The sequence below is a fragment of the Gopherus evgoodei genome, chromosome 8 (genome assembly GCF_007399415.2).
Source record: "Gopherus evgoodei ecotype Sinaloan lineage chromosome 8, rGopEvg1_v1.p, whole genome shotgun sequence".
NCBI classification, from domain to species: domain Eukaryota; kingdom Metazoa; phylum Chordata; order Testudines; family Testudinidae; genus Gopherus; species Gopherus evgoodei.
The window spans coordinates 73,426,372-73,443,082 of NC_044329.1; positions in this window are offsets into that span (position 1 = coordinate 73,426,372).

Sequence of the window (16,711 nt, forward strand, 5' to 3'; positions counted from 1 at the left end):
AGCGGCTGGACACCTAGGCCACGAGAAGACTCTGTCCCAGATTTTGACACTCTTCTTCTGGCTGGGCGTACACCAGGAGGTGAGGAACTACTGTAAGTCCTGCCCAGACTGCCAGTTGGCTGCTCTGGCCCAGACCCCCAAGGCGCCCCCGATCCCCATGCCCTTAATCGAAACCCCTTCGAGCGGGTGGCCATGGACCTGGTGGGCCCGCTCCCCAAAAGCATTGCATGGTTCCAGTATATACTGGTCATGATGGATTATGCTACCCGGTTCCCCGAGGCCATACCCCTCCGAAGCATCATGGCCCGCAGCATTGCAGGAGAGCTCGTGAAGATCTTCGCACGCATAGGCTTGCCCCGGGAGATCCTTACAGACCAGGGCACCAACTTTACTTCTCGGCTATTGCGGCAGGTGTCTGAGGTCTTGAGAATCAAGCAGCTACGCACGTTGGTCTATCACCCCCAGACCAACGGGTTGGTCGAAAGATTTAATCGGACTCTTAAGAACATGCTATGCAAGTTTCCCCAAGATGATCTCCGCCGCTGGGACCAGTTACTTCCACTTCTGCTCCTGGTGGTTCGGGAGGTTCCACTGTCTTCTACCAAGTTCTCCCCATTTGAACTACTGTACGGTCGACGCCCACGGGGCCTCTTGGACCTAATGCAGGAGACATGGGAGCAAGCCCTGTCACCCGCCCAGGGCCTCTTAAAATACGTACTCCAGCTCCAGGAGCGCCTTGCACAGGCTGGGGCCCTGGCGCGTGAGAAATTTGAAGGCCACTCAAGAGACTCAGGCCCAGACCTACAACCGTGGGGCACGGACTCGTGACTTCCAACCCAGAGATCGGGTTCTACTCCTCCTCCCCTCCAGTGAATCAAAGATTCTGGCCCGGTGGCAAGGGCCTTATGAGGCGGTCCGAAAGATCGGGCCTGTCACGTACGAGATCCACCAGCCCAACCGGCGCAAGAAAAGGCAACACTACCACGTGAACCTTCTCAAACTGTGGCGGGAGCGAGAAGGGCTGTTAATTAACCCCTACCTGCCAGAACCCAAGCTGGGCCCCCAGTTAATGTGTTCGGAGGACTCCGAAGGACCCCAGCTTGGAGAGACGCTGACGGCAGAACAACTTAAATAGACCCGGTGTCTCCTACAGGCCTTCCCTCGCACCTTCAACATCCAACCGGGATACACCACCCTCGTCCAGCACACCATTCAGACCCAGCCCGGTGTGGTGATCAGAGGTGCGACCAGGCCCTTGCCGCATCACGTCCGACAGGTCGTCGAGGAGGAAGTACGGGCCATGCTGGACTTGGGAGTCATTGAGCCGGCACAAAGCGAATGGCGCAGCCCACTAGTGCTGTTACCGAAACCAGATGGCACTCGATGGTTCTGCATCAATTTCAGACACGTCAATGCCATCTCAAAGTTCTATGCATACCCGATGCCCCGGGTAGATGAGCTACTCAGCCGGTTGGGAGAGGCCCGTTACATCACCACCCTTGACCTGAGCAAGAGGTATTGGCAGATCCCACTCGAGCCAGCCTCCCAAGAGAAGACTGCTTTTGCCACCCCAATGGGTCTGTATCAGTTTACCCGGATGCCCTTCAGCCTCCATGGGGCCCCAGCCATGTTTCAGCGGCTGATGGACCACCTCCTCCAGCCCCACCGGGACTACGCGGCCGCCTACCTGGATGATGTGGTTATTTATAGTCGCCAATGGGAGAACCACCTTGAGGGGGTAGCTGCGGCCCTGAGGTCCCTGCGGGCAGCCGGGTTGACCACCAACCCAAAGAAGTGCCATATTGGTTGGCAAGAAATGACCTAGCTGGGATATACCATAGGGAATGGACAAATAAAACCCCTTGTGGGAAAAGTTCAGGCCATTGCAACCTGCCCTCCACTGGCCACAAAATGCCAGGTATGCCAGTTCCTGGGACTGGCCGGCTACTATCGGCGGTTCATTCCCCAATTTGCAGCTATTCCAGCCCCCTTGACGAGTTGACCAAAGACAGCCCGCGGCAAGTAAGATGGACCCAAGAGTGCGACAATGCATTTCAGACACTCAAGGCAAGCCTCTGCCGCAAACCGGTTCTGTATAGCCCTGATTTTGACCAGGCATTCGTCCTCCAAACAGACGCCTCAGAGGTGGGACTCAGGGCTGTCCTCTCCCAAGAAGTCTACGGAGAAGAACGTCAGGTTGTCTATATCAGCAGGAAGCTGTTCCCCCAGGAAAAAAACTATGTAGTAGTGGAAAAGGAGGCCCTCGCCGTAAAGTGGGCTGGTGCGGCATTATCTCCTCGGAGCCCCATTCACGCTCGTTACTGATCATGCCACACTCCAATGGCTGGTCTGAATGAAAGACTATAATATGAGGCTACCACGGTGGTACATGGCGTTACAACCCTATGCCTTTACGGTTCACCACAGGGCCGGGAAGGACCACATTAATGCGGACTTTCTTTCCCGCGTAGGAGGCATGGCAGGGTCTGGCCCGGCCTCATGGGAACCAGACTTGAGTGGGGGTGTGTGTAATGAGGCAGCCTGGCTCCCAGCCACCGCGGAGGATGAAAAACCCAGCCAGAGGCCGGCCTGGGCGGAGCTACAGAGCTCAGAGCCCACCCCGCAAAAGGTCAAGCGCCGATCCAGAAGTATAAAGACAGGCCCTCTGAGCTCAGTGAGGCCCCAGTGGCCGGAGCGAGCAGACATCCCTCCAGGAGCTCGGGACTGGGAGACTTCTGCAACCCAGGGTAGTTGCCCAGAGTGGCCCGAACTTCCCCGTGCTCATTATCCAGAGGAGCTGCCGGAGCTCCCCGTGCTCATTATCCAGAGGAGCTGCTGGAGCTTCCCCGTGCTCGTGACCCTGAGGAGCTGCTGGACCTACCCTCCAGCCCTGGCTGGGACGAACCCATGCACCTAGACCCTGCAGAGGACGACCCCAGGATCCAGGTAAGCCCTGAGGGGGAGTCTGGAAGTAGCCCAGGGGCAGCCGACCCTAGTCTGGCTGCAGCAGAACCAGAGCCAATGTCAGTGTGTTGTGGCCAGGATCCCCACTGACACAGCAGCAGGTTGCCTGCCGCTGTTAGGGCCCCTGGCTGGGATGCAGAGGAGTGGGCGGGCCTGCGTCCCACCTGTGACCCCACTCATGGGTGGCAGTCTCCCTCTTGCCCCAACGCTCAGGCCCAGAAGCCTGGGCCTCTTACCTTGTATAAAGTGAACTGCTTGCTCAGCCCCTGCCTGAGGGTCTGAGCCCTGCACCAGTGTTTGTTGCCCTGCCCTGATCCAGGCCCTGGGCCCTATAAACTGAACGCTTGCTCAGCCCTTGGCCGAGGGTCTGAGTCAGGAACAGTTGTTGTCACCCCAGGTAGTAGGGCGGACTGGCTCTCAGCCGCCCTAGGGAGGGGTGAACCCCTCCTCCCCCCAACATCGGACTGCTACACCCACTCACACCATCATAAAATTGTAAGGCTGGAAGGTTCCTCAGAAGGTCATCCAGTCCAGCCTCCTGCAGTGTGGCAGGACCTGGTATGTTTAAATCAGCCATGAGAGGTGTTTGTCTAGTCTGTTCTTAAAAATCACCAGTGACAGGATTCTACATTCTCCTTTGGAAGCCTATTCTAGTGCTCAGCTACTCTTATAGTTAGAAAGTCTTTCCTGATATCTAAACTAAAACTCCCTTGCTGCAGATTACCTTCTGTCTTACATTCAGTGGACACAGAGAACCAATTAATCACCCTCCCCTTTATAACAGGCTTTAACACTATTTAAGTCACTGACAGACACCAGAAATAAAGCCAAATGTATACTCCAGAACTATAATGGCCCTATATTTTGGGAAAGGTTTAATGAAGCTCTGAACTTTGTAGCTTGTACTCATCTCTAGGTGACATAATTCCTGCTGCTTTAGAGTAGAGATATGTGTTAGTTAAAGAAACAGGAGAAACACAATAGAAAAGAAGCAGAAAACTAGACAAGCAGTAGGAGCAAAATCCTGAGAAACTCCGAGAGAGAGAGAGAGAGAGAGCAAGCGTGTGCGCGCTTTGGCTGAATGCTGCCTGAAAGGGGCTTGGAGCTGTCAGCAAAGAAACTGCCTCCAGTTGATTCTTCTGGCTGTGTTCAAGAAAACAGGCAAGCAGTTCAGAGCAGAAGAATAAAAAGCTTGTCTTGGTTTTCATTTTAAGTTGTAAGTGAAGATATAATAATCTAGTGGTAGGGCGTAATTGCAATAGACTGGACACTATTAGTGAGTCTCTAACCTAATAATTTAAGATTCCATCTTGTTTCAGGCAGTCCCATGACTCTAAATCATTTTGATCTAAGAAGTTGTCATGAAGGAGACCTGAAAGCTTGCCAAAAATATCTATTTCTGAAATCTGGCCAACTTTATCAGCTTGAATACTTTGAATGTAACAGAATGTTTTATTGGCATAATGGCTCTTGTAAAGATAAATTACCTTAATCCTTCTAGATTTGATTAGAGTTTTCTCATTATTTGTTTTGCTTCCCAGTTTGCAAACGTGAAGATTTTGCTCTCTGTATTGTCATAGAACTCTTTCCAATTATCAGAAAACAGCATCACCAAATCTTTCTAACACCAGTATCTCCTAGTTAGAAAACATTTCATTTACAGGCTCTTTCCAATTCTTCAAACAATTTTCTGTCCATTGTGATGTTGCGTCCGTTCCATGACTCCTTAAGCATTACCCACTCTGCTGTACTCATGTCATGTACTCTCTAGATAGCTGAAATAGATTATGGAGGACATTTTCAAAGGTACCTAAGTGACACATCATTTTTTAAAATTGTACTTTAGGTGCTTAAATACCTCTACAAATATGGATCTTAAGTGCCTAAATCAGTTTTAAAAATTAAATTTAAGCATTTGAGTCACTTAGGCATATTTGAAAACTTCAGCTAAGATCTCCACTCCATTCTTTATCCCCAAAGAATTTGAAAGCCTTTCACAAAACCATGACATATTTACTTTACTGCATGATCTGTGATTTGATCCCTTAAAACAGTTTTCAAGATTTACTTAACAGTTGCTATGGAATTATTGGATTTCTAGATTCACTGTTCCCCCCTTCTAAGATCTTGTTTTAAAAGGTAACCCTATATCAGAAACTTTGCCATTTTGGGGGAACTTTATTTTATGAACATATCTAAAAGTTATCAGATTTCAATTTCCTTTAGTTATTAAACTGCCTCAAAAGGATACTGTGTATGGTTTTCGCTAACACTTGATAAATCTTCAGATTTTCTTATGGATGATTATTTAGAAATCTTTTTCACTTGTAACATCATATTTTAATGCTTCAAATTCAGTGTTTCAGGTTGATTATTTTTAAGAAGACCAGCATTTTCTTGATTACTTCTAAACAGTGTTTATACTTAAAACTTCTAAGTGATGTTTAGAAACACCTTGTGCTATTTGGTAATATGTTATTATTTTTCAGCCTTTGCAGCTTTTTTCATATTCTGCCTTACCCTGCTGTTTACTATACACTTTGCATCTTTTTTAAATGTTTCATTTTAATAGTTCCTATATATCCTCTTCTAACTACATAGGTTTTTAATTTTTATACTTTTTATTGAAATACAAGTGAATATTCTCCTTTCCATCTAGTCCTACACACTGGGCAGATTTACTATTTATAACTGTAGATTATGCACCAAAAAAAGCCATTGGGAGAACTTTTGTTGGCCACAATTTGACCCACTAAACTGCAAACAAAATATCTCTTCTGTTTGGACAAGAATCTTAGTAAAGATAGCTAATTGGTTGTCTCTGAGACATAATGATTTCTCCTGTGCATTTGTGTTTGCTATGCCATTCTTTACCTTAGTATGATATGTCTACTGCTTTGCCTTTAAGGAAAAAAAAACTAATTAGAACAGAGAAGAGGAGAATTCTCACAACTTTTTAGGTTATAAAAATAAACCTATATTTAATACTGTGACCGTGGAATAAAGATGTCTGATATGTTCAGTGATTTAAGACAATCTACTGACTTTTCCAGTCAATAAGAAGTCATACGCATGATGGATGGTTTAGTTGGACAGTCAGTTCTTAAAGGCACAACAATAATCTCTTAGTAGTTACCAACAAATAGGGTTCTCAGTCTGGAAGCTGCAGATAGGTGTCAGCCAAGGGACAATGCCTGTTTGCCTGCCCCCATATTGTTAAATACTGGCTAGATGGGTAGGGATTTCCAGGGGAAAGTTTTGAGTGTTCCTGGCCTAGAAACCATTTTCGAGACATAGTTTCAACAAGTAGCTAGAATGTCAATATTTAATATTTTTAAATACAACCCTTTGCAATAACCACCATCTCTTTAGGTGGGTTTTAATCTAGTATAAATAAAAAATAACTTTTCAATTACTGAACATCTTTTGATGGACAATTGTATAAACAAAGCTTAATAGTACAAACATGTCTTAATCATATATTCAGCTTTAACTGCCTCTGATTTATTCAGTCAACCATCTGGAAAGCTTTATTTGTCTCTAACTTATTCAGAAAGTTTTCTGTAAGTGTAGCTAGTATACTTGCTCAGGAACTAGATTTTTGCAAATAAGACTCAATCCATAACTCACTGCAGTAATTGGGAGTATCTCCATTAACTTCAAGAAGGAATTAGATTAGGCCCATAGAGTGGTTTGGTACAGTTTAGCACTATTTAAGTAACTTGAGTTACACCATTGCCCCCAAACTCTGTTAGTCTTCTATTTGTTCATCTCCTTTTTACTTACCTTGTTTTCAAGGCTGAATTTCTAATTACTATGCTTCCAGATCTTCCTACAGAGTACCATAGATTTAAATGGAGTCATTTGCTAGGTAACAACATATCTCTCTCATTTCCAACTTCAGTATCAGTAACTAGTATTACTCATATGATTTTAGGTAAGTGCACTTCCACCAGTCTGCTAAACTTTAACTTTATGAGGCTGAATTTATTACTTGTAGATGAGGCAGTACTAATGATGTCTCAGATTTATTTCATAGTGTACCCATAACTCTTAGCTACCCTCAGCTGAAAATTTCTCCTGGAGATGTTTTCTGCTACCACATAACTTGAGAAAAATGATTGAATTAAAAAAGCAAACAGATACACAATATGGCATTGTTTCTCAAATGCTGAGCTTTTTTCTTGATAAAAATGTATTTTTATTGTAGGTATTTCTAGTGTGGCTATTACCTTTCCACATCTGTAACAGATTTTGGGCCAACTCCTTAACTGGTATAAATGGACATAGCTTCACTTAGTCAGTAGGCAGCATATTCTACACAAGCTGAGGACCTGGTCACAAGTCTCTGTGACTTGTTCCTTAGTAGCATCTTGAATCTGTTGTACATTTGTAAATCACTCATATTATGAATATTTAGTGTATTCAGCCTGGGTTTTTCACAATTCAAGCCCTCTAGCTATTCCTAATAGCTCTTTTAATTTCATCCAATTTCTTAAAGCTTTTCCCTTTAGTTGCTCAGATGTGCATGAAGCTATCATTCGTGTTTACATTTTAGAACCCAGAGGCACTCTGCCTTCACTTGCACCCCACTGATTTCATTGTGAATACATACGTCATATAACAGAGCAGGGTTTGGTCCTACATTGTTAAAAGTTACATACACTTGCCTGTTCATTCAGGGCCTGATTCTCCATTGGTTTAAATGAGCAGAATCAGGGACCCAGTCTTGAAACATGCTTTCTATTTCTTTATGCCATGCAGCTGTAATTTTAATTTTTTAAAATATCTTTATGAGGCAAAGTATTCAGAGCCAGTGCTGCTTTGTACTTGTAATACGCCTCTATCCTTAGGCAGCACACTGGATCCTAGCTCCCCTGGGATGAGATTCTCACCCATTCCAGCCTGAAGCCTGTTAAAATGACTAGAACAGCATAAAGTAGCCCTATAAGCAAATGGACTAGGAACTGAGATAGACAGCTGTAGGCTGTTCTCCAAGGACCCCACCCCTTCCTAAACTCTGGTATAAGGGGCATAAGGACATAGTGGGAGGAGGAGGTCACGAGCTGGGCTGCTGCATACAGCCTTGTAGAGCTTCTGGGCAGTACTGCTGCCCATAAGCAAGTGGAGACAGGCTTCTGTAAATAAGACAGCCATTGACTTCAATGCAGTTTGGATCAGGAACCGTTGCAGTTCATCATCTTGTAGTATCCCCTGCTTTCTTCCAGCATTCCCCTCTGATTGTTTTGTCTTCTCTTTGGTTTCGCTTCTTTCCCATGGAAAGTTACCCACCTTACATGAACTTTCTGGAAGGATTTTTGTCCCAGTTACACAAATATGATCTCATTCCAGTAGACAAATACCTAGGGCTAGATTGTGACTGTGGCTGAGCAAGTGGGCAGAAAGACATCTCACAAGCAAGCAAGAAATTTTCTCCACTGACACATTATACCATCCTTTTACACCTGTTTTATCCTCTTTCTATCTTCTCTTTCAATATCATTTTCACTTACTACTGGTTTTTCACCCTTCCTTTCCCATCTACAAGACAAACTTGTTTTCACTTCTCAGTGCCAGGAGAGAGCATTTTGGTTTTGTGCTAAGCAAAATGCCAGTCACAGTCTTTCATCATTCTGTTTACTTTGGATGTCAGTGCCAAATCTGGAGAAATTGTGATTTCTCTGTTTGCTATTAGTATATTCTGTTATGCGCAAATAGCAGCAAAATGTACATGTAATGTTAACCAGTGGATCTAAGCAATAAACATGTTCTTGTCAAATACAGATTGCACACAAGGGATTATCTTTACCTCCCCCCACCTCCACCCCGAGTATTCACTTGAAATGTGTTGTAGAGAGTTAAAGATTTCTCCCTGTTACTTTAACTTAGAGCTGCATGAATCAATCAATTTATCTAATGGTCCAGAACACTGGAATGTTATAAATGGATTCTGTCATTTAGGGACCCTGGGCCCGATCCAAAGCCCACTCAAGTCAGTTGAAAGACTCCTACTGATTACAACAGAATTAGAAACAGGCCCAGACTGTGGTTGCAAAAAGGAGGAGGGAAAAGAGTGTCAAGAATCTTCTTTCTCTGTGGTGCAGCCCACCAGCCACAATCCTATCCTTCATTTCCTATTAAACAAGGATTTGGAAAGTTTAGCACCTGGTGTCCTCAGACTACACCAAAGGAGACAACAAGAGATGGAGTCCTGACTTTGCCTTCTTTTCCATAACCAGCCAGCAGTTAACTAGTGTGAAGGGTATCACAGCCTGTAGCATGTTTTGCAGCTCTATTGTGTTTTTTAGGTGGTCAGCAGAAGGGAAGGTACAAAGCGCACATCATCCCAGAAACATCTTCCAAAGAAATTGTGCCAAAAGCTGGTCCAGTACCTCTGGCCCCGTGGGGAAGTGCACACTGGACCAGGAATTGCTTCATCGCTTATAGTATTTCTCTCTCTTCCCGCCCCTACAGCTGACTTAGCTCCTTTGTCTCTGATTCTACTGATTTCTCCTCTCTTTAAGAAGCCTAGTATCCACAGTAACAAAAGTCTACCCCCAACTCTTTGTGTGCCTTGGGAGAGCAAAAACCATGACTGATTGGCAACTGCACAAGGTCCTTTGCACCTTCCACATTTGCTCTTGAAGAGCTACATGTAGTTCACTCCATCCACCCTGACTGTATTGGCCCTGTCAACACTGGCTCTCCACTTGTGAGGTAACTCCCTCCTCTTCATGTGTCAGTATAACAATGCCTGCATCTGTAATTTTCACTCCATGCGTCTGAAGAAGTGGGTTTTTTACCTATGAAAGCTTATGCCCAAATGAATCTGTTAGTCTTTAAGGTGCCACCGGACTCTTTATTGTTTTTGTGGATACAGATTAACATGGCTAACCCCTGATATTCTGGCCAAAGGATGTAACAACTTTTGTTATGTTATGTCTTCAGAGAAGCAATGTATCTGCCTCAAAAACTGCTGCTGGGTAGTGCACCCTCCCCTAGCATGGTTTGAAGCTTTACTGACCAAGTCCTGCAAACTGCTACACACTCTCAACTCTCAATGAGCTCCTTGGGCATTGAGGATACTTGTTTGGTATTTACAGAGTTATGCTCTAAATCCACAGCAAACCCTTACAATTCCATGATCTTGACTCTGCTTTATGGCATGGTACACACTGGATTAAATTTTTATTATCTTTAAACATTTCTCTCCTCTTTTGCTTCATTTCACATAGCACTTCTCTTCAGTACAAAGTCTTGACGTCAACATTTTTTCCTTTGTTCCATTTGCAATTTATGTAACCAGAGTAAAGACAATGTTATTCTAGTCCAGTGTTCCCAAACTTGGGAGACCGTTTGTGTAGGGAAAGCCCCTGGTGGGCCGGGCCAGTTTGTTTACCTGCCGCATCCGCAGGTCCAGTCAATAGTGGCTCCCACTGGCCGCGGTTTGCTGCTGCAGGCCCAGGGGAGCTGTGGGAAGTGGCAGCCAGCATATCCCTTGGCCCACACCGGTTCCAGGAACTTACATTGGCCTGCAGCAGTGAACCGCAGCCAGTGGGAGCTGTGACCAGCCAGATCTGTGGATGGGGCAGGTAAACAAACTGGCCCGGCCCTCCAGGGCCTTTCCCTACACAAGCAGCGTCCCAAGTTTGGGAAACACTGTTCTAGTCTATTAAACAATAAAACAAAAAATTGCCCAGCTACAAAAACAGTTTTCTTTAGGATTATTTAGACAATCTGTAACTGCTTCTGGTATTATAAATTATTTCCTCCTTTGCCTATTACTGAAACATTGTAATTACCTTAGTTATGGCACAAACCAACCACCACATAAGTATACGACAGGAAGACAACTACAACTATTAAATAATTAATAATTTTGGACCTAGGTTAGTATTATGGTTGCCATGATGATTAATTTGTTATTACATTTTGGTTTTTGTAATAGTCTTTTAAATGTTTTCCGCACTGCTAGAAATCAGCTTAATGCTGTGCTCTAAATAATTTAACTTGTTTTCTTAACAGCATCAGAAGACTCCACCCCTAAGATGACCACTAGAAGAAAATGAAACTTTAAATGTATACAAATCTTTTGTTTCCAAAAATACATTTTTAATTTTGATAAATGAATAGTCCATCAAATGCGTATATTTACCTGGAAAATTACCATCTTCTTCCTTCTATTGCTTCAACCGTTATGTATAATATGCAGAAACTCAATGTATAAGTGGAGTATAGTACATTTGGCTGAGAAGTACAGTACAAGCAAAACAATTTTATTTATCAAATGAAACATTGTCAAGTTCAGTTCCTCATTCTCTCTTTCTAAATCTATATTAGGGTTCAAAGTGCATAAACCATAAAAAGCTTGGTTTACTTTGGCTAAGCATCCCTATGAAGTGGGCCTAGATATCTCTCACTCTCTTTTCAGGATACTCTCTCTCTGCTTCAAGTGCAATGCCCCCTGTCACTTTCTCTTGTAAGCTTCTATTCCATCCACTCGTCTTACATTTTACATTTTATCTGCCATAGTTTATGTTCCTTCCTTTTGCCTTCATTGGAACTGGATTTCCATTCTGAAATATACTTATTTGGATCTTGGACATTTAACCATAATTTTCTTCCCTTTTTGCTTAGAAGTATGCATAACTTTTATGACTCAGTTATGTAGCAACCATGCTGAGTCTAATGATTTTAATGGACTTACTGTCATGACAGATCCTGTTCTCACAGGATTTCAAGCTTAATGTCTAAAAACAACACATTGTATGAATTCACTAGGAAAGCTTTGGGAAAGCATTCAAACTGAGCTGAATCTTTCAACTTTCACTGATTATTAATTTACCCTAGACGAGTATTAATATTGCTAAGGGAATGTCATGTTACTTTACTGAATAACCAGAAACCGTAATAGTTGTCTGAGTTATAAAAGAATATCTGTCCATTCCTGATTTATAATTAGAAGGGTTTTTCTATTCTTTCAGCCTTCATTGAAATGAAATTCATCTTTCATTTAACAGTCTGTCGTGCTCCTGCATCTAATGACATAGTTTGCTAGAAGCTATTCTTTTATATTTTTCTGTGCCCTGGTTTCTCTACATTGTCCTTTACCTCCTGTGAACAAAGCTAATACTTTTAACATGCTAATAATTATTATATAGTATGAAAACCTACTACTATATACTTATTTTAACCTGCTTATATATTGCACTGCTCATTAAAACTGCAGAATAGTTCTTGCTAACTTCTTCCTAGTATTATCCATTACAGTTCCCTACTCCTCTAATCAGACAAATGTTCCCTACCATTTTCCGTGGATCACTTTTTAGCAGAATTTCTATTTCATCTCATAGAAGGGATTTCACCCAGTTGTAACCCCTCCCCAATTCTTCTCACTCTTCATGGCTGTCCTATGGTGATGCTTGTTACTCATGTTTTGTTATCATGGTATTAACACCTAAATCTTTATTTAAGGGAAAATTCATGCTTCTTTTCTCTCCATTATGTTGACTTTTTTTTTTCATATTTTTGACTGAAAACTAGACATTGGAAGAAATAATTGTGAGGGTTTGTACTCAGTCCATTGTTTTTTAAAGATATGGAAAACCATATGCCAGGGTAAGCACCTAAATAGGACACCCATAGCTAAAATGAGATGTTTAAACCACAAGCAGGCAACTTTTACAATTTGAGTCTCTGTGGCATTTGAATGACCTAATTAAAATCACATTTGATTGTCAGGCCCCATGACAGGGCTGCAGCGAATACATTATTCTACATGGTGCATAATCTGTATTTTAAACACCTATGTTGTATGCTTCACTGTAAAACTAAATGGTAAATGTGTAGAAAATCCTATGCTTAAAGTCCAAATATCAGTACAACAGGACTTCCCTCTGCCAGAAATCAAAGCATAATTGTATAAAGAATTGCTAATTTCAGCTAAAGACAGAGACCCACTCTATCTTAATTTCTACAGGCCTTCCCCTTAGTTCTCACTGCTAGAATAAACCCCCAAGCTTCCTATAACACTCCTTCTTATAGTCTGCTGTGGAAATTAATTAATTCTCTGCAGCTGAGCTAACCCTACTAGCCTGCAAATCCCTGTGCTCAGAGCAGGCAGCTGTGAATATTTCCTGTAGCCAGAAGAGGGCTAACTCCTTTTCTGTCAATGCCTTAAGAAGAACAAGACAACTATAACCTGAAAGTCAGAAATAAATGTAAGCCAGAAATTCATCTTTGATTAAGCTATTCCACAATGCAAAAAAACAAAACCAATGTAAGTCTCAGGCTTTTATCATATTTGTTATTCTTACCCTGTGTACATATTAAGGCTAAGTCTTATCTTTTGATCAAGCTTTGCATTCCAAGAAGCTATCCAGGATTATAAAGCTAAGGATATATCAACACGGTGTCTGTTCCTGCATCAAAACTCAACAATATTTAAGTATTTGATGCCAAGTGAAATATGACATACTTCCTCTCTTTACTTTCAGTTCCTTACCATTTGTCCTACCTTAGGCTGTGATTTAATTTCCTATGTCTCCGGCCTATAATTCAAAAAAGGTGGAGGGTAGAATTCACAATGGGTGCTCCCCTTCAATAACCTTTAGTACTGTGGATCAAGCATTCACCTAGACTATGGAAGAGCTGGGTTCAATTATTCTCTCTCTGACTGAGGGGGATTTAAACTTAAGTTTCCCATCAGCATAGCCAAACCACTAAGCTATGGTGTAATCTAAACTGGGATGCTCTCAATTTCTCTAGTTGAAGCTGTTCAACTCTGTATAAATACTGAAATATTCATTTGGCTAGGGCAAAGCTGAAAATGACTCTATGATCTGCTGTTTAGGGTATGCTCCTAGGATGTAGGAGACTCTAAGTTCAAATCCCTGAACCATATCATAGGGGAGAATTGAACATCAGTAAGACCTTTAACCAGTGGAGTAGGAGTTCCAATATTTCTTCTCATGTCTTTTGTACAGGTTTAGGCATGCTCTGAGTACCCTTATCTTGCCTTCTGGGGTTGATCCAGTAGGGGAACTCAGAGAGTGCCGATTTTTGTGAATTCCACAGGGGCTTAGGAGTGAGTTAGGTGGCATGCTGCTGGTTAGTTTCAAGACAGTGTTCATACTCAGCCACTGAAATGTAGGTGCCTCAGGGTCTTTACTGATGGAAACAGACACTTGGAGACTTTAGGGACTCGAGGGTTTGACACTAGCTGAATGGGGGTTTATGAATGATGATGGTACCTAAAATATTGTACTTAAGTGTCTAATGGCCATGTTTCCCTTTTAAAATGCCATTCTGTGATGTTTCTGGCAGTATAGATTTCCTCTCATCTCTTTCTTTCCTCTGTCTCTTCCCCTCTGCTATTTCTTGTTCCTTAGATGTGGTCCAGCAGCTCCACTCCCTGGCAAAGCAGGAGCTGAATGCCAACAAGAGAACTTAAGGGGTACCTAGCAGTGTTCTTTCTCACTCTTAGAACATCAGCACCAAATTCTTGGCAATTACAAATGCCTTCTGGCACTCATAAGACTAGCACTTTTGGAAAGTGGAAGTCATTCCTGAATGTAGCTGTGTTGCTGAGATTACAGATGTTTCCTATTTCCATTTGCAAGGCCACAGTATTCTTCTTTGGAATCCCTTTGAGTTTGGTCTGGGAGCTATAAAAATTACTTGCAGCAATGAGTCCAAATACTATTGGATAGTTAATTTGGCTGACATGCTCAACCTAATTTTTTGGTAGATAGCACAGACTTCAGCTTCTATACATCTTACTGGCAGCTTTTTATGTTCTGGTTCAGCAGTGATTTGCCTGTGGTTTGGATTTGTTATAGTTGGCATTTCACTGCACTACTTGTATGGGCCCTGCAAGCTCTGCTAAACTGAAAAGTTTCTGTCAGTGAGAGAATCCAGACCATTCATCTGCCATCTCATTCCCCTTATTCCTTTAGCGCTTAAGCTGCAGAACATAAAATTGATCCCTAGCTGTACTTCTCAACAGACAATGAAGTTTTGAAGGAGAAATTGGGAATACCTGATATACAGTGTGTTTTCTTAGGAAGTTGAAAACATGTCAGCCTAAGATGACTGTATTTTGTAAAGGGCTGGGTTCACCCTAAAGCACAGGAATTTTTTAATTGAACTCTCCTGAGATCATTAGATGCTTACACTCTTTAAGTGAGACTAACCAGTGGAAAAGGAAGCTTGCATTTTTATTGACACCTTTCTTCATCATGTTTGGGACGATAGCTGCAGGAGAGAATCAGGACCTGTAGTGAAGTGGACTGGCCCTCCTCAGATACAGAGGAAGAGTATGGCTCCACTCACTCATGTGCAGGGCCCTACCCCCTAGCTCTGCCCCCCAGGAGCCAAGGGGTGGGGCTAGGAGAATAAAGGTGAGACCCCGGAAGCTTAGGGGTGTCCGTCCCTAATGCGGGTTCAATGAATTTTTTAACTGAGAGAGGAAAATTAAAACCAGACGAATTGAAACTTCAAAACACCACGTGGCCATTTATTAATAGGGAGAAAATCACAATTTAGGCTAAGGAGGAGCACTTTTACCAACTAGAAGTACTATTAGAACAAAACATTCACACAACTTGAAGCAATTTATTTACATCCATTAACAGGATTATCAAAATTATCTGCTCTTTAAAAAGTAAATAAATAGACTAAATTAAATGAACTGTGCGCACATTAACCAAATACTATAAAATACACCAGCTAACTACAATAGCAATTATTAAACTCTCATACACTACATATACACAACTTTACACCAAACAACAACAATATATACAGTTCTGCAGAAGAAAATTAAGCAAAGCACAGAGAATTCACAAAAAATTAGAAAGCAAGTACCGTATTCTAGGTGCAGCTGACCAGCAGTACAGACACCAGAAGCATACTGAATCCGTAATCCGTAGAAGATAACTTTGAAAAATAAATGTCACATCCCAAGCCGGCTATATCCAGAGGAGACCCCTGGCTGAAGGGTTGATCAGGTCCTTCAGTCAGTATGTGGATACTCCTGCAGATTCTGGCACGAGGCATGGTTTTATTCAAAGGCTCTTTTATACTTGTCAAAATCTGATTGGTCCCTAGCTCCTTCACCTTCCAGGTTCCGAGCTGGCGCCCTCTACGTAGATAGAATCTGCACACGGCACACTAGAAGCTACTAGAAGCTGCACCAAGCACACTAGCATGGTTTTGCACACGACCCTAATCTGACCATTTGAACTGAACTATGATTGGTCAGACTGGATTCCTTTGCTCACGGCACGCTGGTATTATGCACACAGCACTAGCCTGACCCCTAGGTGACCAGGCAAAAAGAGCGGGAAAATGCACACGGCACTGTAATGTTGCACACCGCACTTTAAGGTAGCACACAGCACCACGGTGTTGCACACGGTACCAGTGTGACCTTTAGATGACCAACAATTGGCCATACAGACACCATGTTAGAACAGAGGCCTTAGGGCTGCGACAAGGGGGCGGCCAGCCACTGAAGGGGACAGATGCTTCCCCTGAGCTCTCGCACTGGGATACAGCAGCAGGCCCGCAGAGTGCATACGACTGGCCAGGACTGCCTGGACTCTGGACTGACCTGACCCTGCAGGAAGCAGATGACTGACCCGGACCACCTGGACCCCCAGACAACCCCCACAAATCACCGTACCTCACCGGAACAGCAGGTACCCTTCGAGGGGGAGTGTAGAATGGTGCAGGGGTAGTAGAC